The sequence below is a fragment of the Vigna umbellata genome, chromosome 1, assembly GCF_029865625.1.
Source record: "Vigna umbellata cultivar VRB3 chromosome 1, Vumbellata_1.0, whole genome shotgun sequence".
Lineage (NCBI taxonomy): Eukaryota > Viridiplantae > Streptophyta > Magnoliopsida > Fabales > Fabaceae > Vigna > Vigna umbellata.
In genome coordinates, this window is record NC_142165.1 from 105,460,968 (window position 1) to 105,488,532 (window position 27,565).

The 27,565-nt window shown below is 28.0% G+C and overlaps 1 pseudogene; it reads right to left on the minus strand.

Annotated features, from left to right (window-relative positions):
* Positions 1–13,384: 13,384 nt before the first annotated feature.
* On the minus strand, positions 13,385–14,200 carry LOC124828563 (auxin-responsive protein SAUR78 pseudogene; annotated as a pseudogene).
* Between the last annotated feature and the right edge of the window lie 13,365 nt (positions 14,201–27,565).

Here is a 27,565-nt window from a genome sequence, read left to right on the forward strand (position 1 = left end):
ACAGAGATGAGAATACCACAATCTAACAGATTTATTATAAGTCAAATAAAAATTCACCACAAAAATGTTGATCTTTGATAATAATTAGATTTCTAATATAAGAACCAAGAGAGTCCTCTCTAAAAAAATACAAATAAATATATTATGACTCAAAAATGTCTAAATTAGCTTTTGATATCTCTATATATAGACACATAAGTTTAGTAAAACCTAGAAAACCTAAAATAAAATCCAAAGTCCAAAACACATAAATTAATAGAAAATGAATATTAAAATTTAAACACATTATTTGGCTTTCATACGTGATTTTAATTATAATATATACATATATTATCTTATAAAATAAAGTAACCAATCACTGGATAATTTATGTAGAAATATTATTTGATATCGATGTCATAAATGTTGTAAGGGGATTTTATCAATAGCATTTGAAATTGTGTCATGCTTACTGTATGCTGACAAAGTTGAAGTAAAAAAAACTTATGCAAAAATTTGGACCCTGTTATTTGATTGAAAGGTACCTATCGAGAATGAAAGTGAAAATGTTAATTAATAACCTTTTCTAACTATATTATTTTTTTGGGTTAAATATGTTTTTAGTCTCTAAACTATTGGCCGTTTCTGGTTTTCGTCCCTATTTCAAAGTAAGGTACAATTCGGTCCTCATTCTTTTCGAAACGTTCGTTTTAGTCTTCGGAATTTTGGTTTTAGTCCTCATTTGTTGTTAAATGAGAACCAAATTTTTAAACAGTGTTTAGTTTTCGAGGACTAAAACGAACGTTTTCGAAAAAAATGAAGACCAAATTGTACCTTACTTTGAAACAGGGACGAAAACCAGAAACGACCAATAGTTTAGTAAAAGCATATCTAACCCTAATTTTTTAGTTGAAAATTATTAAAGCACATAAATGGTGCGAGTCTGACGTTCAATGAACCTTATCTATAATTTTATAATTTTCGATAAATTTTAGTTAATAACTGGTATTGGATTTTTATAATAAGGTAAAGATGCTATTATAATCTTTTTTATTGTAAAAATGAATTTCCTACATATTCACGTGAACGTTCAAGTCAAGTTTGAAAAGTTGAACAATGCTAGTGAGCAGTTTTTTCGTTTTGAAAAAAAAAAGCAAATTTATTAAACCAACAGCCACAACATAGTACTTGCAAGTCATGAATACATTCCATAAATGAGAGTTTGATTTTCCCCACACCAAACAAAAACACACCCCAAACATGAGTCTTAATTTGATCAAAGTTCAACACTTCAATTTCTGACACCCAACAATTTTTTTTTTCTTTTTTTTTTCCATTTCGGACATTGAATAAGGTTCCAACTTCAAAAAAGTCTCTTAAAATCCTCCTTAAAACTCACACCAATTCCATCTATCTCGGAACCTGGTCCAATCTAACCTTCCCCTTAGTGAATACATGAAAAATCTAATCTTTAAGCACGTTTAGTACCACTTTCCCACCACACAATTCTACGTTTATGAAGAAAGTGGCCCTCGATAAATAGCTACATTAGATGTGTCAAATGAACTCACCCTTTTAACTCCAAGGCCATCCATACAAAACATTCATTTCAATGTTGTATAGTCTGACCAACGGTTTAGATTCTTGGTATAACCAAACTTTCCCATGATGTTTGTCTGGTCCATATATATGGTCAGTCTAGGACACAAATCATGATTATAAAGTCTCTCTGGGGGGTCGCACATAACTCTATTGAAGCTATAAATTCAAAGGCCAAATTGCAAAAAGACATTACGATACAACATTATTACATATACTGTTTTGTTGGCATCAAGTTGAGTGATTAATTAATATTCCTCTTCATTGCAACATTTCGTTTTTCAATGGAGGCATTGATAGTTTGGGTTCACAAACCCCTTTGCATGAATGAGATTGGTAAAGGCTCCTTTTAATAGCGAAAGCAATAATTAAGCAAGTATTGGACAAGATCCAACGCGATCAAACCGAAAATCCCACTCCCTAATAACGAGTCAAGATCAGCCACCAAATCTTTTGAGTCGTGGCAAATAAACCAATTATTGCAAAAGGAGAAAACAATATACATGCATGATGAAGGAATCTAATTTCGTCGATCGTAATAATAATTAGGTTTAATAATGAAAGATATCTTCAATTGACGGATCTAAAAGTTATTAGCAGATTCAAATATATAAGAGAAAAATAAAGTTTTTTCAAAGACTTAGTAATAATTTTAACAAAATCAAGAAATGCACATGAACAGTCTCTCGCCAATGTCTTGCATGATGACGAGTGTATTCATGTTTTATTTATTATTGTGACGGGAGAAGAGACTTAAGATGAGTGGTGCGAAAGGAGGAAAAGGGCCCTCCACGAGGATGAGGGTGAGAGGGGGTGCGAAAAGACGAGAGTAGGGTGGTGGTGATGACAGAAAGTAAAACAAAGGGTGAATGAATAGAGTGAGTGGTATATAGTGATTGGTAGGGAGCATCTCCACCAAACCCCGTAAAACGCGCCCCCTCACTCACCATTTTCGTCGTTTTCGCTTCTCACCGGTCTCCATCTCATCCCTACCACCAAACTACTATTATTGTCTTCTCATTTCTACTGCCAAAAACAAACTACTATACTTCTTTTTTTCATCATATACACAAATTCACTTCCTCTTATCCACAACCTTATATTCTTACGTCACCAAGATAACATCAACTATTTTTTGTTTCTTCTCATTAATCTCTGTCTGGACAGTCATGGGATATATAATAGTACCCGCTTTTTATTTTATATTTATTAATTTATTAATTCATTTAATGTTCGATCTACATTCTCTGAAATTATGAACCATGTAGTGCACTTGTTCTGGTTTCAAACAACCTTTGCGAACAGTTGTTCTCATTAAAGAAAAAAAAAAAACCTTTTCACAGTTGAGTTGTGGCTGTGGTGTATATATGCACGAGGTAAGCCACAAAACAAAAAGATCGGTTATCCATCTATCTATCTGGTGCTGTAATTCGCTTTTACTATCGAACATTGGGGGCCTGGGAACTGTGAGATGAGCATATCTACCATATGTTATGGAATATGTTGCGACCTAAAATACAAGATAAGGATCCAGCTCAGTTGCCAAAAGCAGTGAAATGTCTCACAAACCACAATAAACTTTGCGGGCAATGTGGAAGGAAACCTCATTTCTAAATTATAGTATGCTGTCCAAATGCCACCTATGCATTGGGTAGAGGTTTGGTTGGAATAAGGCAAATATAACTAACAACGTTGTTTAGTTTACATTACGAAGTTGGCAGTGGTGTGAACAATATGGAGAATTGGTGATCATCAATTCATACGATGTTTACAACCTTTTTTCAATGCTAAGTGTGTCAAGGCCAAGAACAATTAATGTCTTTCTTTATATAGATATTTATATAATAGGTTTGGTAGAAAGAAAACTAATTTCTTTATAGGCGTGTGACATTAACCTCCATTCATTATTATTGATGTGCTCTTTCATATCTATGTTTTTTTTTATAGGTTAGTATTTTTATTTACTTAAATTATAATTTGATTTTGAATTTCTAAATGAGTTTTAAAAATAGGCAAGTAGCATGGTGTACCATATGCATCGCCTAGTGAATGCACTCACCACATAATTGGTTCGTCAATCCTTATTAGAATGGTTTCTAGAATCTTAGAAGCAACATTGACCAATCGGTCTAAAAAAAATTCTCACAAATGACCGCTCGGTTATAAACTGATTAGAAGTATCAGTGCAAGCTCAATATATAGGATTAACAAAATAAAGTATATTTGTGAGCTATTTGACCATAATGGGGTCAATCCTAACGAAAAGCTTATTTCAAAAATCTATAAATACATAAAGTAAGAATGTAGTGATAATATTTATTGGACATTTAAGACTTAATTTTGATAATTAATCAATATAATTAACTAATTTGAGTGTCAAAATATCTTTGGAAAGTAGTCATTGAATTTCCCTTTACTGCATAGGAAAAGTAGCCACTTGTTCGATTCAGATTTTGAAAAAGTAAGAAACAAAAAGAGGTTGTGAAAGGAACCTTAGATAGAGAACAATATGAAGAAATAAGACTCGACCCTTGAGTTAGTTTTGCTGATTTGCGTGGATTAAGAAGCATGCATGGATTGGATATGGTGAAGGAAGATGGTAGATAATAGGAGACAAAATTGGACAACTGGTGACAGCAATACTTTAGCATGATTTGCGTGAAATGGTTTGTTTGTTATTTGTAATGGATGAATTAACCAATGGAATTGAAACACTTGGATTTCATCCCTTGTGCCTAACACTTTGGTAATGTTCTTTTTAGCTTTAACTTTTAGTGGTTCCTTCCAATCATCATTGTCGGTCAAAACACGAGTGGTTTTGTCAACATTGTGAGTTGTCCATCATCGATATATAATGAGATTCAACTTCCATTCCTCAAATCTTTACCTCTTTCATTCTACACCATATTACCTTTTCACTGCATCTACTATAAATACAAGTCACTTCTTACGACATTTGTCTCTATATGATAATACTAAGATAGAATTAAGATTAACGAAAATGTATTGAAATAAATAAAGAAGACAAATATATCTAATAAACAACTTATACCTGCAATGTGATTAATCTTTTTGGTTTATCAATAAAAAATGTTTTAAATGCATTATAATTATGTACTTTTTGGTTTATCAATAAAATATAATGAATACTAAACATTTATTGTTTTTAGATATTTACGATTATTTATTTTTGACTAATTTAAGGTTATATATTGTTGATAAAAAAATTCTAAGATGGGAAAAATGTTTTTTATATTTAATTTGAAATCATATTTTGTTATATCATATCAGCACATTCTAATTAAGAGATTTTATAAGTTTTATCCTCGTCTAGAACTTAGTGATCCTAAGGTATGATGATCGACCTTCATCTAATAATAATCATATTCAAAAGAATAATTTTATTTATTAGACTAGAATGGTTTAAAGTGTTGCAGATTTCACAAAGAAACTAATTAGTGTATGAATTAAAAATTTTTTAATGCAATTCACTTATCTTAGAGTAAATATATGGAATTTGTTTTATTCTGACTGTTGTACTCAAAATACCATAATTTTCAATTCTAATGAAATAAAATATCATTGCAAGACAATAATATATATTTTAAAATCAAATGTATATATAATACACATGATACACATTACATGGTACGAATGTAATTTTTCCTATAATGCACGATTATTATGACATGCATATATATTTTTTGTAGGTGACTCCCATGGACACAATATCATATTCACCTCAATCATGATTAGGTAACGAGTTACATTCTAAAAACATATCCTTCAACAACTATAATAATTCTCTACCTCTCCATCAATTTCTTTCTTTTAATTTAAATAATTTTAAAATCACTTACAAAAGAATTTTTTCTAACGTAACACTGTTCTGCTTTTTTTTTTTTTATGAATGGCATATTGTTGCTTTTTATTACAGAGCGTAAGAATTCGGTCCCCCTGACACATGAACTTTGACCTGTACAATTCATTTCAACAGCTGGAATTCGATTTTCTAGTAATAGATTTTTTTTATCTGAGAAAAAAAAGGAAATTAAGAAATAAATAAAAACATAACTGATTAATGAAAATTTTGGTAATAATTGGTAAGGTTAAATATACTTCAATCCATAAATTTTAATCTGAAATTAAAATTCGTTAATATATAAATTTTAACACAATTTAATTCTTAAATTTTAAAAATAAATAAATAAAATTATTTCAATCTAAGTGTGTTAATTTTTTTAAATGTTAGATTATGTTGTTTGTATTCTCTAATACAATACAGTTTAAATATTAATTTAAAATCACCGTAAAATAAATTAATATTATTTATTATATTAATTTATTTTTAAAGTTTAAAGATGTATTAAAATTTTATATGAGAATGAATTCTAATTTCACATTTAAGTTTAATAATTAAAAACATATTTAACTCGATATTTTATGAGTGTGATATATTTTTATAAAATTAAATTTGGGAGATGTATAATAGTTAAGAAAAAATAATAGATTGAATAATAATTTTAGTGTAAAAAGCTTAAAAAAACTAAAATTTGAAAATAACATTATTGTAGGTGAAATTAATTGAAGCAAAATTAAAATTGTGGTGTTTTAAATTAAAGTTAAAAAATATAAGATTCTTTTTTGTTATAAATTTTTATTTTAAAATAAGTTAGTAGTAGATATTTGGTAAATTAAGAATGAAAAATAAGATGATTAAGGAAAATTATTTGGAAAAAAAAATTAAGAAATTATGTTATTTATTAATATTAATTAAATTAAGTAGTACAAATTATTTTGCGAATATATATTTATTTATTAAAAGTTGAAGATTATTGTTGTTATTGTAAATTTAAAATTGACAAATCTATTTCATTTATTATTAGTAATTTATTTAAAAATAGGTTGGACTAAAAATTTAGAAAAACAAAAGCAAAACAAAAAAGGAATTTAAGCAAATATTTACTTTTTTAGTTCTTGAAATTTGTTCTCGGAAATTTTTATACATTTTTTGTCCCTAAAATTTAAAAAATGGATTAATTCTAAACTTTACTGAAAATTAAAAGAAAAAATAATCCTTTATTTTTTTTATCAACTTATGAATACCAGACTTATAAAAAAATTATTACTTCCTCTAATAAACTTATTTGTTTATTATTCTTTTCATTCTCTATTTTTTCTTCAAATCAAAAGATAAAAAATAAAAAGTAGTATAAAATTCGATTATCGGAAAACCAAGTTCCAATTATTTTCCAGCAAAATACTCATGAATTGAATGTCAGAATTCGTGTCCTGGGGTACCCTTATCTTCTTCTACTAAAATCATTTAACTCTTTATTTTTATGGATTATTAATATATAAAAAATTATATTTGATCCCATCAATATTATTTATTTACACAGTAATAATAATAATATAAATCGTGAGAGCCTGAAAATGTAAGGTTACTGGGCTCTGCAGCCTGGTCCAAGAAGCTAAGGACACTAGGATCTCAGAAGAAGCCTCATTTTTCCAGCTCTGAGTTCATTTTCCAGTTTCCCTTTCTCTCTATAAACTCATCTCCATTTTCTCCTTCTTACTCTGCCTTTTCTCTACCCTTGCACTCATTTGAACCGTTAAAATTTCAAATAGGTGGTGTTCTTTTGCTCACGGAGTTGAGAACTTCCCTTCTATCCGATTAGATTTCTATTTGGACGGGTAAGTCAGTTTCTCCACTTTTTCTTGAACTTAGGGCATGCAACTTTACTGGTTGCAGGGTGCTACTTTTGATTCTCTGTCTATTCTAGCTCTAAGAGCTGTTTCCATCACCATTTAGGTGGTTGTAGGGCACTGTTTGGGTTTTCTCTGTGAAGGCACGATTAGGGCACTCTAGTTGACTATACTGCTCAACTTCAAGGTAAGGGGAGCTAATTATCTTTTGTATGAATTTATTTTATAAATATATATGCATACGAATGTTGGACTGGTATGCTCTTGTGAAACTGTTTTATGACTTTTATTGTATTGGGTGTTATAATTGAAACTGTGAAATTGTGCATGTTGTGATGTGATGAATTTAATTTGTTTTGAATGAGTTTGTTGGCTGAAATTGATCTTGTTGGAAGGTTGGGAGTAAGGGTTCTGTAATAGCATGTATATGGGTATTAAATAGATGTACAAGTACGGTTTGAGGTTGCTGTGAGAGGAAGTGAAAATATTAAAATCAGGCATTTCAGATTTAGAGCATAAGAGAACAAGATAGATAATTTAAATAAATTAATTGTTAATTATTGAGAGCCTTTCTTTGTTCGTAGGATAGAGGAACCTTAAAAACCTGAGTGGGCACATCCCTGATCATAGAGCCGCCCTGACCTGGTCCAGTCAGTTGTGACTAGTCATATGTGCTCGCGTCGAAGATGAATTTGATGCGTTCAGACATCTGGGTCCTCTCCGGTAACTAATTAGGGTAAAGAAAGATCTCTACTAGGATGAAAATAAAATAAAACAAGTTAATTGTAGATGCATAAAATTATCATGTATTAATTTCTAGTCAATTATAATTTTAGAAAATCAGTCACTGTGTGTTTGGAATTCAAAGTAAGGATCCATATATAAATATATACATATATATATATATTTAATATAATATATATTAGTTTAATATAATATATATGTATATACCGTATATATGTATATACCGTATATATGTATATACATATATATGTATATACATATATGTATATACATATATGTATATACATATATATGTATATACATATATATATATATATATATATATATATATATATATATATATATATTAGTTACGTATCATATATAATAGATATGTATAATAATATAATGTAAATATATATATTTATAAGATAATGTATGTATCATATATATATATATAATAAAGTAAGGATAGTTGTTTCTTAATATTGAAACGTGAATGTTAATCAATAATTATATTACTTGTAGGTATGTATAAATTGATGCATTTTATGAGTTGTTATGGGTTAGTTGGAGTTGTTTGGTTCTTGGTATTGATTAACTTAGATTCAATTGTGGAGATGTTATTTTTAAAATTTGTGAGTGGTGAGTAATGTATATTTATCATATATATATATACATAATAAAGTAAGGATAGTTGTTTCTTATATTGAAACGTGAGTGTTAATCAATAATTATATTACTTGTAGGTATGTATAAATTGATGCATTTTATGAGTTGTTATGGGTTAGTTGGAGTTGTTTGGTTCTTGGTATTGATTAACTTAGATTCAATTGTGGAGATGTTATTTTTAAAATTTGTGAGTGGTGAGTAATGTATATTTATCATATATATATATACATAATAAAGTAAGGATAGTTGTTTCTTATATTGAAACGTGAGTGTTAATCAATAATTATATTACTTGTAGGTATGTATAAATTGATGCATTTTATGAGTTGTTATGGGTTAGTTGGAGTTGTTTGGTTCTTGGTATTGATTAACTTAGATTCAATTGTGGAGATGTTATTTTTAAAATTTGTGAGTGGTGAGTAATGTATATTGTTGAGATTGTGTATATGTTGATTATGGCAGAAAGTATATGATTACAAAGTGATGAAAGTATGATCCAAGTTGTAAATCAAGTTCCATCTGTGTAGGATCTCTTGGTGAGATCCTTAGTGTAGAATGATTGCATGGGAGCTCAGTCTTGGGGGTTTTCCTGACGCTCCAATGGTTTTTCCTTCTCAAGTAGAGAGGCTTGATCCATGTGGTGAGGAGTAGCAGGAGGTCCTAGTCTTGGAGGCTTCCAGTATGCTCCAGGGCGCGGAACGTATTAACCTAGTGAGTGTGGTAGGGTGGAACCCATTGGCAACGACTTTGCAAAGCAGTAGAGGCCACCACGAGTGTATAACCCGCCATAGCTCGGCAATCATTCTGGTCGGGGCGTGTCGGTCTATAAAGCAATGAGTCTTGTGATGTCAATGTACCATGTTTGAGTGACTTTTGCATGTCATGTGTGATTGAATAACATGATTTTTATATCTAGCTCACCCTTGCTTGTTTGTATTGCTTGTGTATGTTTCTTCTTGCAATGATCATCCATTTAGATGGGAGCAGATGGCGAGGAGGTTTCTTTGAAGACAACTTTAGAAGTTGAGGACAATGTTGCTGCCTTCCCTTTTAGCTTACATTTTAGATATCTTTGGGGTTTAAGCTTATATTCTGAAGTACGGATAACTGTAACTCTATTTAGTCTCAACTATTTTTCTATATTATGCATGTGACGTCTTTATTATATATATGTTTTCTATATAATTGGGATGTCACATAAATAATAAATTCAATTTTATTTTAATATAACTTTTTTTATTTAAATTTAAATTTATATTATCTTTAACTCAAAAGTAAATAATTTTATTCATTAAAATATATTTTTTAAACTATTATATTTACCATATCATACACAAACTTTTATTTCAAATTCATTCGGACCACGTCATTTTTTTCCTTAATCCAGACAATACCTTAATCTCTTCTTCAGCCAATTCAAACACACTATAAATCATGTAAAGTTATAAAAACAGTTGTTCCAAAAACACTTACACAAACGACTTCTTTTAAAATATCATTCTCCAACATTATATATTACTTCTCCTCAAAATGTTTTCATCAATATTTTTTATTTAACATAATTGACATGTTTATTATTTTCACATATCATATTCATATGGTATAATTCTCGATAATTCACGATATCATAAACAACTCTACTTTGAAGAACAGGGACATAAATAACATGTTACTTTAAAAATTATTATGATTCTTATTCTGATATATAATTCATAACATATACAATTAATTCTACATTGGTTGAAATAAATATTAAAAAATTAGCTTGATGCTCGTTAGACCAGTACAGGTTAAAATTATGTTAGTGTGAGATTGTTTAACACATAAATTCATATATCTAAATTTATTATTTTTTAAAATCTATTGTCGGTTTCAAATATGCTGACCATCTAATTAAGTAGCTATAACTCGAAACATGTTCTCTTTCCCTATTGTTCCAACTCTGTTTTCTGCTTTGTTTTAGGTTCGTTCATCTTCTCACTTTTGTTTATTCCTCATCCCTTTTTTCTTTCCCTTATTGAGTATTCTAATGGTTTTGCTTTTCCTTATTCAGTATTATAATGATTTGTTGTTAATTCTAAAGTTTTCAGACAGAAAAGATACAATATAGCTGGCAGGTTACTAACTACTTCATCTTCGAATTTCAAATGCCCAAAGTTCAAACTCCATCCTTTCCACAACCCCAAAATATATAAACCTTTCAAGACAAACAATCACTGTGCCAAATGCCAACTATTAATTTTATTGCAGTATATATACTCATACAAAAACTATACAAATTAATACGTCACACTAGTACAACACAAATTATATTATAATGTCTCAGATAATTCCTAACACCAGGATAATATATGATAATTAGAGATTTATCTGAAATAGTTGATCATAAGAATTTTAAAGGTCAAATCTGTTTGATCTTGTTTAATTCTTCACTAAAACTTTTGATAATAGATGAATTGGTTATTTTATAATTAATCAAAATTGATAACTTAGTTTATGTGAACGTAGATATTAAGGATAACACATTACTATAAATTTAAAAAAAAAATTCAATTTTAGATAACTTTAATATTATCTTTTATAAACTAAATTTTAAGTGTAATTTAATTTTATAAAATCAACTTATAAGTTATTATTTACCTTTATTTGTATATTGTAAATTTGTCTAATTAATATAAAATCTTTAATAAATTTCTATCACATTTTTATGTAATATAATTAAGTATTGTGATATATTTTGCTTTAAATTTAAAAAATTAGATAAATGTGATTTGGATAAACACCTAAGAATTTCTATAGGCGAGTTAAATTACTTTTTCCTGTATAACTTTAACTAATGGGTCATATCATAATCTCTAAAAGGAGATTATGCTCGTGGGCAACTTTACATGATCATTGTATGCAATTTCTAAGATTTGAATTTAGGATGGTTATCCAAACACACTATTTATCATCTCAAGTCCTTAACTTAAAACTACAAAAACTCAGATTAAGAAGAATTTTCCTCAAACACCATACCGATATTGATAAAACGGGCTTTGTGGGGTGGCAACGCGTTTCACCCATCTTAATTACGAACACTAATGCGTGCGCTACTATAAATAAAGGACCAAATTTTCGTGTCATCCACTTAATGTCCAATTTAAAATCCTGAATCAGGATAAACAAAAAATATGTTTTCTTTTTCCTTTTTTTGTTCACTAAGTCAGCAATTTCCTACAGGGAGCGTGTGAGAGCGTAATGTAATGAGAAAAACAAAGGCATCTCTAACAACCCAATCATTTGTTGCAAAAGTATGCGTATCTCTGCCATAAAGTGGTATATATCTCTTCCTTACAACCCTAAATTTAACAACATTTTTCAGACCCTCTTTATTTATATATTAAGCTCATCCACTTTTTCAATGCAAAAGCCTTTCAATTCTGCTGTTTGCACCCTTAAAAGCGGTTGACTCACTGCTGTCTCAGAATATGAACTTTTTTTCTGCAACTACCTCTGCTTGCATATTTCCTATATTTTATGTATAAAACATTTTTTGGAATTACTGGCTTAGATGCATCTCCATGTTCTCTACCCCATCTAACAACCAAGATACAGAAATTTATTTCCTTGACCAACCCATGAATGTTTTGGTGTAGTGCCTTATAATTAATGCAAATTTCAGATTTTTCAGCAGGAGGGGACGTAGCTTCTTCCATTTCAAATAGAAATCATGACGCAAGGCCAAAGTCACTCATGTCTGGTTGGGTAACATTTTAATTAATTGGGGGGTCCTACCCTAGAGCCAGTATATATATATTTATATGTATATATATAGTATGTAGTAATTCTTTAACCAGTATATATATCTTCAGGAAGATTCATTTTTTAATAAGGAAACTACTGTACAGTTTAATTCAAACTATTACTTTGTTACCAACAGCAACTGGGTTGTGAAAAGACATACAACTTTCAATTGTGGGGTTGAGTTGTGAAAAGTTAGAAGATTGTAAATTTAAGCCAGCATAAATCATTAAAGTTTAGTTAGAATAATAGTTTACTGTTTTTTGACACATTATTTTTGTCATTTGAATGGAAAAACTATAGAAAAAGAAGGTATGAATATCCTTTCACATAAATACCTGTGGGAACTGTTTGTACTTTGTGCACAACGCATGTTACCTTGTCCCAGTTAAACTGTAGATGATGTAACTAGTGAATGATCTGGGTTTTCTGCAGTTGAATTTTCAACTGCATAGAACATAATCATGAAAAAGATTCTGATATATAAAAGAGCTTGCATCGGTGCAGGTTGATCCTGTTGGAGTGATGAATATATGAAGGAAAGTAAAGTGTCGGAGCATACATGAGGGGCCAATGGATGAAAATGTATGTAGAGTGTGATGGCATCTTGATGAAGTAGGAGAGTAGTCACCATGTCAGCTTCCATTTTCTTTAATTAGCAAAATAAGTCTCTCTCGACCAATTTGTAAGCAGTTCCAATAATGCTCTTTTGTTATAACCAAACACCCACTTCGGGAATCTGATGAAGAGCTTCCAAAATTGAAGCTTTCAATGCGACACATGATGATTCGTGGACAAAAAAAGTTTCGGTGTCGTCCCAGTCACATTCTACTCTGACAGCACCACTCACACAACATAACATTACATTTATCTAACAAAAAAACAAGCTCATCCAAGGTAAAACAAGACACATTTTCCCTTCAAGAAGAAATGAACAATTAATTAACCACTTCACTTACACTTACACTTAACTTACACTGCGTACAATTTCCCTTTCATTACATTGATTGGAGCCTCCATCATCAACTCAACCAAACCACTACAACCAACTCAACATCCATCCCCACCATATCTCGCAAAAATCTAAATCATATCATAAAACCAATATTTACTAATCGATCCAACTTACTTAAATTATTGACAACATTTATGGATGAATGTTAGTTATTACAACTAATCAAATTACAGTCACAAATAGACAACGCAAGTATTATATGTGTAAATATAAAACATAACATTATACGTTCCTTGTTTCTTTTCGATTTTTTTAATGTAGCATTAGCGTTTGGCTTAGCAGGCATAGAAGTCGACGATTTCGTTGAGAGACTCGGGTTGTGGGTCGGCGTTTTCGAGCATCCACAGCAAGTGTTCGAAGAGGACAACCTCGCATGCCACATTGATGGTGTCGTCTTGGTGGTCGGAGTCGTCGCGGGACCTCTCTACCAGTTCCCGGAAGACGGGGTTGTCGAGGACGCCGGAGGAGACCCGGTAGAGGCGGCGGGATTTTCCGACGTAGACGGCGTGGAGGTCCGATCTGGAGGAGGACTCGTCGGCGGCGACGGCGCTGGTGCTGTGGCGGCTCTGCTTGCCGTTGCCGAATGAGTTCCATTTCTTCAGCACCGATTTCAGCCTCATTAGTTTTCCACCTTTAGCCATTACGTCAAATGGTGAGAATTGAAATTGAAGAAGAAGAAGAAGAAAGAATGAGAGAGAATAAGAGAGAATGAGAGAGAGTGCATGTGGGAAAAGGAAGGAAGGAGGAAGGCGCGAATATAAAGGGGTTGGGGAGGGGTAAAATGGTCAGAAAATGGAATAGAAGTGGGGCCAATGGTGTGGGACCCACTTTTAACACTGGAGAATTCTCTGTGAGTGTGTAAGATAATGGTCAAAAGCAAAGGCAGAGATGTAGGGGTCTTAATTTTGGTACTGAACTCCACGTTAGCTTCATTTTCGTGTACTTCTTTTTCTGTATTTTTGTCATGTGTTTCTATATTCATTTATCTCCATCGATCATTTTAAGTTTGGATAATAATTACTTTCTTGGAATTTTTTTATGATCAAATACGATGTTTGAATTTTAAAAAAAAGAATTTGAATTTTTTTACATTTTTAAATTAAAATCTTGTTATTTGTATTTTTTTTAGCTCAATTTGGTTTTGATTGTGGATATTATTAGTTTTATTAAGATTGAGATATTGTTAGGATTATTTCTTTTCAAATGATGTGGATTATTGATTTAGACAACTATTATTTTTTTTGCTTAATATTAGTTATAGATTTTTGTAATCAATGTTGAAAGACTATTTTCTTGCACATGTGAATGAAAATTTTTTTCGATTGATATCTATCTCAATATCAGTAGTGGTTTTTTCATCACCAATAGAAATATTATTATTTTGCTAATAATTTGTTAGGCTTTTCTGTATAGTGTTGATTGGAAAACTTTATGACAACATTAATTATGATTGTCTTCTTAACAATGTCAACTAAGTGGTAAAATATGTCAATGGCATTGTTAAAAAAAAAGTTGACAAAAGACTTCAATTATCAACATCATAAAAATAGCTTTGTCATTTTCAGTATAAATAAATGTGTTTGACACAAACTAAAATTATATAACATAAAAAGTTTTTAATATCAACTACAAATGATGATTAATTTTGATATTTTAAAATTTGTAACAATGATTTTATATTTAAATAAATTTTTGTATTTATTAATAAATAAAATACTTTATCTAAAAATAAAAATAAAATTTATTAAATTTGAATGATCTTATTTAAATAAAATCTTTAAAAATAAAGATAATTTAAAATTATATTAGTTCAAACCTAATGTTTTAAAAATTATAAAATTCATTATCCAAATACCTTAATTTAACAAAATTTTCATGTATCACCTCAAATACTTTTTTTAACATTTTCTAACATAAAGTATATTAACCTTTTTCAATTAAAAATTTCTTATATTAAAAAAATCGCTATTAAATGAAAGGTTAGATATATTCTGTAACTTATTTAAAATATCAAGCATATCACTATGAACTTAAATTAATAAATATTTAATCTTTATCAAATTATACTGGCATTAATAAAAAAAAATTATACTACAAAAACAAAAATAAAAGACAAATTTTGAAGAGAAAATAAAAAAATTTATTCAGTTTAAAATTTAAATTATTAAGAATTTAAATATGAATCTAAGTTTTATATTAAATAAAAAGTATATAATATAAGAATGAAAACCAATAAATTAATTGTATTAAGAATTTAAAATAAAATAATATTAATATTTATGTTTAGAAGAATTCGAATCTCATTAATATGTCTTTCCGATAAATTTTCTTTAAAAAATAATATATATATATATATATATATATATATATATAATATTATTAACATATATTCATACTTACTTTAAACGTAAAATTAACATTTATTATATTTTTTCCTAAGTTTTTGTATTTTGTATTTTTCTCCGAAAAATTATTTAGAATGTAATTTATATCCATTTTTTCTCCATAACTCCTCAAAATTTCCGCCTTTAGTTTTTGAATACTAAATATATAAACATTAAATTATATTTTAATTCTCAAAAATTATATTTCAAGTTTTTGTCTTTCCTAAATTATTTCAATTTTATGTGTCATTAGATGGGAAAACGCAAATAATTGCCATATAATCTCGTTAATAATAAGATCAAATAAATTAACAAGTTACTGAGAAATTAATTAAACCTCGAAAATTTTACAGGAGTATTTTTAAAAATATTTCTTATATGATTTTATTTTACTGAAATTCTCTTAATTACAATACATTAAATATTTTAAATGTATAAGAAAAGACGAGTAGCATAGGAAAGTAAATGAGTGAAGAAAAGTAATGTAGTAATTTAAGAAGGTTTTATTTGTGAATAAATTGAATGGTATTAAATAAAGTAATTAGGTGTCTTAAAATGTGAAAAATAATTAGAGGAATGATATGTTGATGGAGGGAGGTACCTAGTATATAGAAAAGAGTCAGAGACAGATAGACATGTTCCACTGCCTCGATCTCCGTGGCCCACAACTAAGTTGTCAGTAATTTTCACAATTACCAAAAGGAAACTATTTTCTTTTTCAAACTTCTCATATATGAGATGTTGTACCAGGAGATAGAGCTGTCAAGACAAAGGTGATCCGTCTATTACGATTCCTCAGTGATTCAATTTAATTCGACTCATTTATTTTTGAGATAGAAAAATTTAAATTTGGCCTAATTCATCATACATTGGTGGATAAATAAGTTGGGTCACTAATTTATTTAATTACAATTTTTTTAAATAAAAAAAATTACAAATTTTATATAATTCAAATTTAAACAAATTTTACCCCAAGATCGGTGTTTAATTAATTTTGAAAATAAGAAACTTAAATAATTTTTTAAGCAAAAACAAAATAATAAATATTTTTATAAAATTAAAATTAAATTTTAATAAAACAAAATTAGGTAGGTGGATTGGTGGACCGGGTTGGCCCACCACGGGTTCAACCCGCATGAACCAGGTTTAAATGAGCAGGGTTAAAATCTGACCCGCATAAAAAAATACATTTTTTTAAACTCAATTCGACTCAAACCCGTGATAAACCGGATTGACCCGCGAATTATAGATCACATACATAAATATTAATCATGACAAACAAAAATAATAAACTAATTAATGATTACCCTTAAAATGATAAAGGAATTTTTTTTTATTTATTTTACTGTTACGAAAGATGAACAAACAATAACAAAAAAGAATGGAAATTACATTGTGTGACATACCCAATTTCACGAGTTAACTACAAAAGACCAAACTAATTTGGACAATCAGATCAAATATTAAAATTATCACTATAAGTGACATCATTGTCGATGAGTCAATGCATTAGTTCAACCTATAAAGTAAAATAATATATTAATTTTAAAGTTGTAAAGCATTTAAAAAAATTATCAATATCAGTGTAATTTGATGTTAAAAGGGTCAACATAATTTTATTTTTAAAAATCCAAATTTCTCTTAAATGTCTAAAAGCAACATAACATTCTATATTTTGCATGACTTTAATCATGGTTATTTAAAAAATATACATGCTTTAAAAGACGAGAGTGTTTTACATGGAACCTACCATAAAAAACTAAGTACAAAAAGTGTTTTCTATATTTTAATACCCAATTTGAAAAAAATGTCTTTAATATTGATTTTAAATATAAGTAAAAATTAATTAATTTTTTATTGGACGTCAATGGAGTTTTTTTTTTCATATTTCTCTCTTCATTTTATATCAAATGATTGTTATTTTTATCACTTTTAATATATTTTCTTTATTTGTTCTTTCTATTCCCTTCTTCTTTACTTTGATAGACCTAAGAAATTGAGTGTGGCATTGATAATTGTTGAAGAACAAATGTGGTAACCTAAACGAAGTCGTCATTGTTTTCATAGCCATCAGTGAGAACATGTCTTTGTGTTCAAACTTTACCCTCTGATAGAGAACAGAAAGAATATGTCACCAAAAGATGAAAGTTTAAAAACTAAGAAAATAAATATTGATATCATGAAAAAAAAAAACTCTTTTTCTCAATAAAAAGAAATTTGTAATATATATATATATATATATATATATATATATATATATATATATTTATTTATTTATTTATAATCAATTATATTTTAAATAAGTATATTACAAATATTTTTATTATCGCCAAATTAATTATTTGTAACTTTTGAAAAGTTTCCAATACATTATAACAGTGGGAGAAACACAGTATAAAATAAATAATTAAATAATAAATAAAATAAAATATTTTTTTATACTTTACGAAAAAAATTTAATTTTTTTATTATATATATATATATATTTTTTTTTTTGTTAAGATTTTTCAATGATGATTTAGTTTAAAATTTATTTTAATTCTAATTTATAATTCTAAAAAGTATTTATTATATTAAGTTTTTATATCATTTTTTAACTTTGCGATCATTTTTCTATAATTTCCATTTTTTTTTTCAATTTAAACAATTTCATCTACGTTATCTTCTTCTTCTCACTCTTGAATCCATCATTTTATCCAAGCGAACGTAATAATTAGTTGTATTACTTATATAATAAATTTATAATATTTTTATATTTCCTAATTTATATCGTGCTTTTCTTTCTTTTACTATAGAAAAATCTAAATATCGTGTATAAACAAACTTCATCAAAAATAATTTTAATCATGCTAAAATTTTATCATCCTCCAAAATGTTTTTATTACTAGTCTCAATTGAAAAAGAAATCACTTTATAATTTTAATTTTTTTTAATACATATATATTAGTTTTATAATATTTTATTTCCGCAAATCAATAGCTAAATAAGTGAGTATATAAATCAAAGTTGAATTAAAAATATTTGACTATATAATACTGTGTATAAATTACAAATTTATATACAAAATAAAAATGAAAATATACAAAATCATATATCCCTAACTTGTCTAATAATCTCTCAGAAAACTTACTTGCCACATATTTGTATATTTTATGTGAAATTTTCTTTGAATAAAACTCATCTTCAATGATAGCTTTTATATTAAAATTTGTATAACATCCATGAGTGTTTAACCTATATTATACATAAACTAATCAGCCATTCTAAAAACATAAGCTAAATAAAATTTGGTACATGAGAGATACGTCAATCTCTCTACATGTCTCTTATATATCTCTTTGTTCATTGAAATATGATTTTCCTCCTCCATACATAATGAAGAATTTGTTAATTAGCATGTTATCATCCTAATTTTTTTCAACTTTACAAATATATTGTTATAGTATTTATTACATGTAGTTACCCTTAAACATCATAAAAGCTTCACACATGTTGAATTGAAGTTCGGGTTATTAAGGAATATCGTTTGTGAAAATATTCTTACTTAATATTCTTCTACAATAAAGAAAATTGATATAGGCTTGTTCAAATTCAAATGATTACAACTTAAACCATCCCATTCAACTTGATTTAATTTAATTTAGGTAATTTTATGGAATTATTGTAGAATGCATTACATTCATGTTAGTTTACCAATAGAGAGAAATAAGCGAGAGATACAGTTTTTTTTAACTGGCGTAGTCAGTTTTTTTTTTTTTAAATTATGGAAATGAATAAACTTTAAAACATATGGAAATAGATAAGTTAAGCTTAAAAATAACTCCCTTAAAAAAATTGAAAATATTATTTAAATTTGTAATTTAAAAAGTAAAATTAAATTAAAACAACACCACTTTAATTTTATTATTATTAATACATTGTTAAACCAAAGTCGTATAAAAACCACAACTTTGGAGTTTACAAAATGAGAATGAAATCAAAATTCTTTATATCACTTCAATTTCATTATAAATAAACTTAAAATTAACAAAAATTGGATATAAGCACTTCAATTTTATTATAAATAAACTTAAAATTAACAAAAATTGGATATAAGATACTGACACGTGACACATGTGACACTGATACCAACTTGACATGTGACACTAAATTAACACGTGATACATGTGACACTGATACCGACTTGATACGTGACACTAACATTAACATGTGACATAATATTAAGTTGATAAGTGAACAATTTTCTTTAAATTTTAAAAAAGTTAAAAAAAAAATAAAACCATGAACTATAACATGAAACACACTGTTAGTCTTTGGTTAACAATTTAAACCACCTCAAAAAAACCCAATTTAACATGATTTACCAAGATAGAAATAAACATTTGAAAAAAAATAAGTAACACATTGAAAATATGGACAAAAATAAGGATTAAAAAACTGTTTAAACCTTATAAATAATAATATTAATAATGATAATATTAATTATATCATTGTGATAATCAATTATTACAGTTATTAATACTTTTAATATTATGACGGTAATATAATCATAATTATTTTATAATTATTATAGTTGCTTTGGATTTTGATAATAGTAGTATTCTTATTACAACAACAATAAAAATTATTGTCATGTTAATGTATTATTATTATTATAGGGTTTATTAATTATTATTATGATTGCCACCGTATTATTATCATAATAATAATAAAATGAAAGCATGATTTTCATTTTATTATAATAATAATACAACTAAAATTGATTTTTCATTTTTTATAATTTTCTTAAAATAAAGTTGAAAATGGAAGTCGTGTCTCTATTTTCTATAATGAGATTGTCCTTAAATATGATTTATCAATTTTAATATTTTTTAAAATTTAATTCATTTTGATGGTTAAAAAATTATATCAATTCGGTAAAAGAAAAAGCGAGAAATGTAAAAGGTATATATAGTATGATAGAAAAAAAGGAAGAAAAATTAGAATGTGAATAATGCGTTCATACTTCACTCATTCATAGTATTTATTTTTCTAAAAGTTGTTTCTCCATTGTTTATGAAACCCTAATAGGCTTGAGTCCATCATCGGTTGGTTTACGAATTTGGGATAATTTAATATTAAAATTACGATTGTGGTGTAAGTTTTGAAATAATTACAATTGGAGCTAAGTTGTTATATTGTGATAGGATTTTAATACGAAGAAATGGTTTTATAATGGCACGAGTTTACTGTATAATTAGAGTGAGGTAGTGTCATAATATGATTTTAATATTGTTTAATTGTTTTTGTAAAGAAAATTGTTAGGAGTGAACTTTAAATTTCACTTAATTCGGTTTCTAAAATAACTTTAAATTTGACTTAATTTGATTTATAAAATAAAAATCATAATTATTGTACGAGCCTGAAAATGTAAGGCTACTTAGGCCTATAGCCTTGCCCAAGAAGCTAAGGGCACTAGGACCTCAGAAGAGGCCTCATTTTTTCAGCTCTGAGTTCATTTTTCAGTTCTCCTTTCTCTCTCTGAACTCATCTCCATTTTCTCCTTCTTGCTCTGCCTTCTCTCTACCCTTGCACTCATTTGAACCGTTGAAATTTCAAATAGGTGATGTTCTTTCGCTCACGGAGTTGAGAGCTTCCCTTCTATTCGATTAGATTTTTATTTGGACAGGTAAGTCAGTTTCTCCACTTTTTCTTGAACTTAAGGCATGCAACTTTACTGGTTGCATGGTGCTCCTTTTGATTCTCTGTCTATTCTAGCTCTAAGAGCTGTTTTCATCACCATTTAGGTAGTTGTAGGGCACTGTTTGGGTTTTCTCTGTGAAGGCACGGTTAGGGCACTCTAGTTGACTATATTACTCAACTTCAAGGTAAGGGGAGCTAATTATTTTTATATGAATTTATTTTATAAAATATATACATATGAATGTTGAACTGGTGTGCTCTTGTGAAACTGTTTTATGACTTTTATTGTATTGGGTGTTATAACTGAAACTATGAAATTGTGCATGTTGTGATGTGATAGATTTTAATCTGTTTTGAATGAGTTTGTTGGCTGAAATTGATCTTGTTGGAAGGTCTCGAGTAAGGGTTCTGTAATAGCATGTATACGGGTATTAAATAGATGTACATGTACTCTTTGAGGTTGTTGTGAGAGGAAGTGAAAATATTAAAATTAGGCATTTCAGATTTAGAGCATAAGAGAACATGGTAGATAATTTAAATAAATTAATTGTTAATTGTTGAGAACCTTTCTTTGTTGGTAGGATAGAGGAACCTTAAAAACCTGAGTTGGCACATCCTTGATCATAGAGCAGCCTTGGCCTGGTCTTGGCCTGGTCCAGTCAGTTGTGACTAGACATATGTGCTGGCGTCGAAGGTGAGTTTGATGCGTTCAGACATCTGAATCCTCTAGTCAATTATAATGTTAGAAAATCAGTCACTGTGTGTTTGAAATTTAAAGTAAGGATCCATATATAAATATATATATATATATATATATATATATATATATATATATATATAAAATAAAGTAAGGAGAGTTGTTTCTTATATTGAAGCGTGAGTGTTAATCAATAGTGTTAATCAATAATTATATTACTTGTAGATATGTATAAATTGATGCATTTTATGAGCTGTTATGGGTTAGTTGGAGCTGTTTGGTTCTTGGTATTGATTGTGGAGATGTTATTTTTATAATTTGTGAGTGGTGAGTAATGTATATTGTTGAGATTGTGTATATGTTGATTGTGGCAGAAAGTATATGATTACAAAGTGATGAAAGTATGATCCAAGTTGTAAATCAAGTTCCATCTGTGTAGGATCTCCAAGAGATCCTTAGTGTAGAATGATTGGATGGAAGCTCAGTCTTGGGGGTTTTCCTGACGCTCCAATGGTCTTTCATTCTCAAGTAGAGAGGATTGATCCATGTGGTGAGGAGTAGCAGGAGGTCCTAGTCTTGGAGGCTTCCAGTATGCTCCAGGGCGTGGAACGGATTAACCTCGTGAGTGTGGTAGGGTGGAACCCATTGACAACGACTTTGCAAAGCAGTAGAGGCCACCACGAGTGCATAACCCGCCATAGCTCGACAATCATTCTGGTCCGGACGAGTCGGTGTATAAAACAATGAGTCTTGTGATGTCAATGTATCATGTTTGAGTGGCTTTTACATGTCGTGTGTGATTGAATAACATGATTTTTATATCTAGCTCACCCTTGCTTGTGTGTTCGTGCTTTGTTTGGGTATGTTTCCTGTTGCAATGATCATCCTAAATTGGATGTGAGCAGATGAAGAGGAGGTGTCTGTGGAGCAAGCGTTGGAAGAAGGTGATGCTGCAGCTTAGTATGTCTAGGATCTTGATTAGTAGTATTATTCTGATGATAATTCACAGTGGTCCTTTATGGTTAAGAGACCAACTCTGTTTTTATTTTGGATGGTTGTAATCAATATAGTCTGTTATATGTCTCTAATTGTTTTATAATATTATAACCGAATAACGTCTTTATTATATATGCATGTCGTATATTATGGGATGTCACAATTATTTATATATTATAAATTAATCTTATTTTTAATCAATATAAAATAATTATATATTAATAAATTATTTAATAACAGGTGAAAAATATATTTAATAAATAATTATTTTGTTACGATAAATTTTACTTCATACTCTAATATTATAATAAAAAATAAATTTTAATTTTAATTCAATTTTACAAAAATATATATTTAATATAATTTTTACTTACTTATATATTATAAACAAATTTTATGTTTAATTAATATAATACCTCCCAAGTGATCAATTTTAACAAATTCGAAAACTTCTAAAATACGAACACAGGTTGTGAAAAAGTAGGGTGAGAAATTTGTTTGTTGATTGATCTCTATCATGTATGTTTAAGTATGTACGATAACATTAATAAATAGCCTCACATTCCTTAATATGGTAACGTACTTTACAATATTTAAATTGTTCAGTGGGTTAAATATTTCGAATATGCATGCTGTACCTTTTCTCAAGAGTAAAAATAAGTGCTTCCTTTGGTATTCTTACTAAATTTAAATGGAGATGGTAGTTAGGAACCGTTTGGTTGTTGGCACTTCCAAATAAAGCAATGTACTGTTTGTGTCCCAATTTATAAATGTAAAACTCAAAACAATAAATAAAAATAAAAGGGTAAAAAAAATAAAATGATATATAATATGGTATTTCATACTTAAATATATTGGAGTGCGAGGTAGTTTATTAGAAAAAGATAATATAGGTTAATAGGCTGGAGACCTTGGAAACATATTTGCACATGTCTGTCGCTTTCCGTGCTAGGAGAGACTTAATAAATAGGATAATTGACTAATTTTAGTTGGAACTTCAATGTGACTCATAAACTTTGAAAATGAAAAATAATTATTGTCATAGGCAAGGCAGAGAGAAAATTGGATCAATTGGTTTGACAAATATTGCATTTTATCCTAGTACTACTCGATTACAATTAAAAAAGAATGATAATGATACATATATTGGGTGATAAGTTAACATATCATCATTATAATTACTAAAAAATATTTAAAAATAAATAATTCAAAAATATATGCATAATATTATTAAGTTATTTCAAATATAACTATAATATTAAAAAATATATATACACAAAAGATGATAAAGTTATTTAAAAGATAACCTTTACAGACTAGATCATCTTAATATTATATTGTTGCACCACTCTCATCCAGTACGGGATCCACGGTTGCTTTCTCGTCCATTAATATGATAATTGCAAACAAAAATAACATATAACAAATCAACACAAAAAAAGGGTAAGTTAATGTGTAAAAGAAACAATCACACAACATAAATAGAAATATTAATACATATAAAACATTCATATTAGCAATCCTAGTACATACAATTATTCACACTAGATTCAATAATTTGGATACATATATTCATATCAGACTTTAGTGAGTTATGCACTTGTGATGACCTTTACTACTTTATAAAGTCATTGCGAAGGGCTTTACCCTACCACAATCCAGGTTAGTTTGTTAAAATCGTTGGCTAAGGTAAAGCTCCTAGACTAAGACCTCTCACTCCTCTCATCACATATTACACCATTCTCTACTTAAGATTAGATGATTATTAGAGCAATATGATAACTTCTAATACAAAATCCATATATCAATACATACACTACTGAAATCACCAGAAGAAACTTTTCATTGAAATTTTTCCACAACATTTACCACACATATTCACAAGTGTCAATCCATAAAAGGATCATAATACATCTTAAACATACCTAAAAACCATGGTACACTAGTGTAGACAAGACACTATATGACAGGTGAAATAACCTTTATATGAAAGGTGTTCTGGCATCATAGTTATGGTAGTCATAGAAAGTTCGCATTTCCTATTACGTAGCGAATTCTATTTATAAGAATTCTATTTATATTTTAAAGTTTTATTATTAGAACAATCAAGATTTTATTATTTTAAACATATTATAAATTCTAAAACACAATTTTCTATGCTGTTACTATATGTATTTTTAAGAAATACTTAAGAGTTGTTAATAAATTGATAATAGAAGGATTTTTTAACTTAAAATTTTAATTTGTATATCTTATTCATGTTCAACTAACTCTCGTAGAAATTTAACTCCCTTTCAATTCTTGATAATAATTTTTTAAGTAAGTCATTTTTATATCAGAACATTTCTCTTTAAGTAAAAATATTTTGGTGGTCATTCTTCTCTGTACCATCATTCTACAATAGAACATAAAAAATGAAAAAATTTCAATACAAAAAACTTTTAGACTTTAAGATCTTTACCTACTTTATATCAATGAACATGACTTTGATATGCCGGTTAGATATCAGAGTAAGATTAAATACTACTTTTGTTATATATCAAGATCTATTTTTGTGCAAATCTTATGCTTAAAACTATATTTTCTCTAATTTCACAATTTTTAAAAAATTCTACTCGCATTCTCTTTTGTTGCTTCCAAAATCAAGACTCGAATGTGTATTTGTCTAAATTGAACTTAGTGTAATCTAACCAAGATAAGTTTTCAAAGTTAGTTAGTTTTCTATGAAGCTTTAGTGTGGATTTGAACTCTTATTTGCATAAAAGAGTTTGAAGAGAAAGAGAGTGACTTTATAAAAAAATTGTTTTTAGTATTTGATTGTTATGTTTTGTTTTCTTGAATGAACTGTGAATTAATATATAGACTAAATTTCTTGATTGAAATAGTCCGATTGTATATATACACTCCCGCTTACTAATTTCTAAAGTTGTATTAAAACATTGAATGAACCGTGAATTATTATTATTATTATTATTATATATATATATATATATATATATATATATATATATATATATATTTCAAATATCATAATCTAAAATTTTTATTAAATCTTTTTTATGACAAGTTCTTATCTGCCTTTCGGTTTGGCTTCACTTTTGGACTCTTCTTTAAACTTTTGTTTCAAGTTCCACGTGGGTGGGCCTAGCTGAGGAGCAAATAAAATAAAACTAAACTACGTTTTTATCCTTTAAAATATTACTATTTTTTATTTTTGAAAGGTTATTTTAGCATTTTTTTTAGTTCTTGTTCCAGTTGTTTTATTCGTTGATTGCTTCTATGATTCTAAAACATACAATAACCTAACATCTTGTTCAAACTACACAAATTTCTAATCATTGAGATTTTGGTAATTTTAGAATTGTTTAAAATGGTAAAATTACAAAATAAAGAAACCAAGTATTCATACGATAAGAAACACAATAAATGTTTTATAGCAAAGGAAAAAAAAATGTCCTCACCAAATATTATTATGATAATATTTCGTTTTTTTTTCTTAAAAGGTATATCTTTTTATCTCCCATCTGTCAAATATGGCCTTTGTTCTAAAAAAAAAGAATCATTCCTTTCATCCTTCATTTATGAGAATAAAAAAACCACAGGTCACATAATTTTTATAAACGACGAACAAAAGGATATATTAATTTTTAAGGCAAGGAAATGAGGTATCCCCATTTAAAAGATTTTTAAAAAGAAATAACTATTTTTTATGAATAATCAATAATGATTTTAGTAAAAAATAAAACTTGATGTAAAAAATATAAGATGATTGAAGATGATATTGATTTTTCAAGTAGTTTTTTTATTAACAATTATTAGTATTTTGTTAATATAGAGAGTTGAACTTATAATCCTACAATTTTTTCTTTCAAACCTTTTAAATAACTTTCAATTGTTACTGAATAGAGTTTAACTTATAACCTCTCCCAATTTTTTCTCCAATTTTACGAGTCACCCTTCCTTCGAACTTACACTTTTTCAAATAGATATTTACTAAATTCTCACGTCAAATAAAGTAATATAAAAATAAAAAGTTGATTTGGACAGTTGTCTATATGTAATTTTTATCACGTAAGATTTGTAGTTTTTGTAAAAAAAGTGACATATTAAATAATAATATTCTTTAATATTCGTAAATGTAAAGTTTAAAATGTTAAACATATGAAATTAATGTTGTACTTTTATTTATATGTGCATTTATGAGTGTATTTATGCTTTATCAATATCTAATTCCTAAAAATGGTTACAAGTGAGAGGAGAGGTGGAAGAAAAAAAATATGAGAAACAAGCTCACTGTCTCGGTTAAAAACACACCTGACATAAATA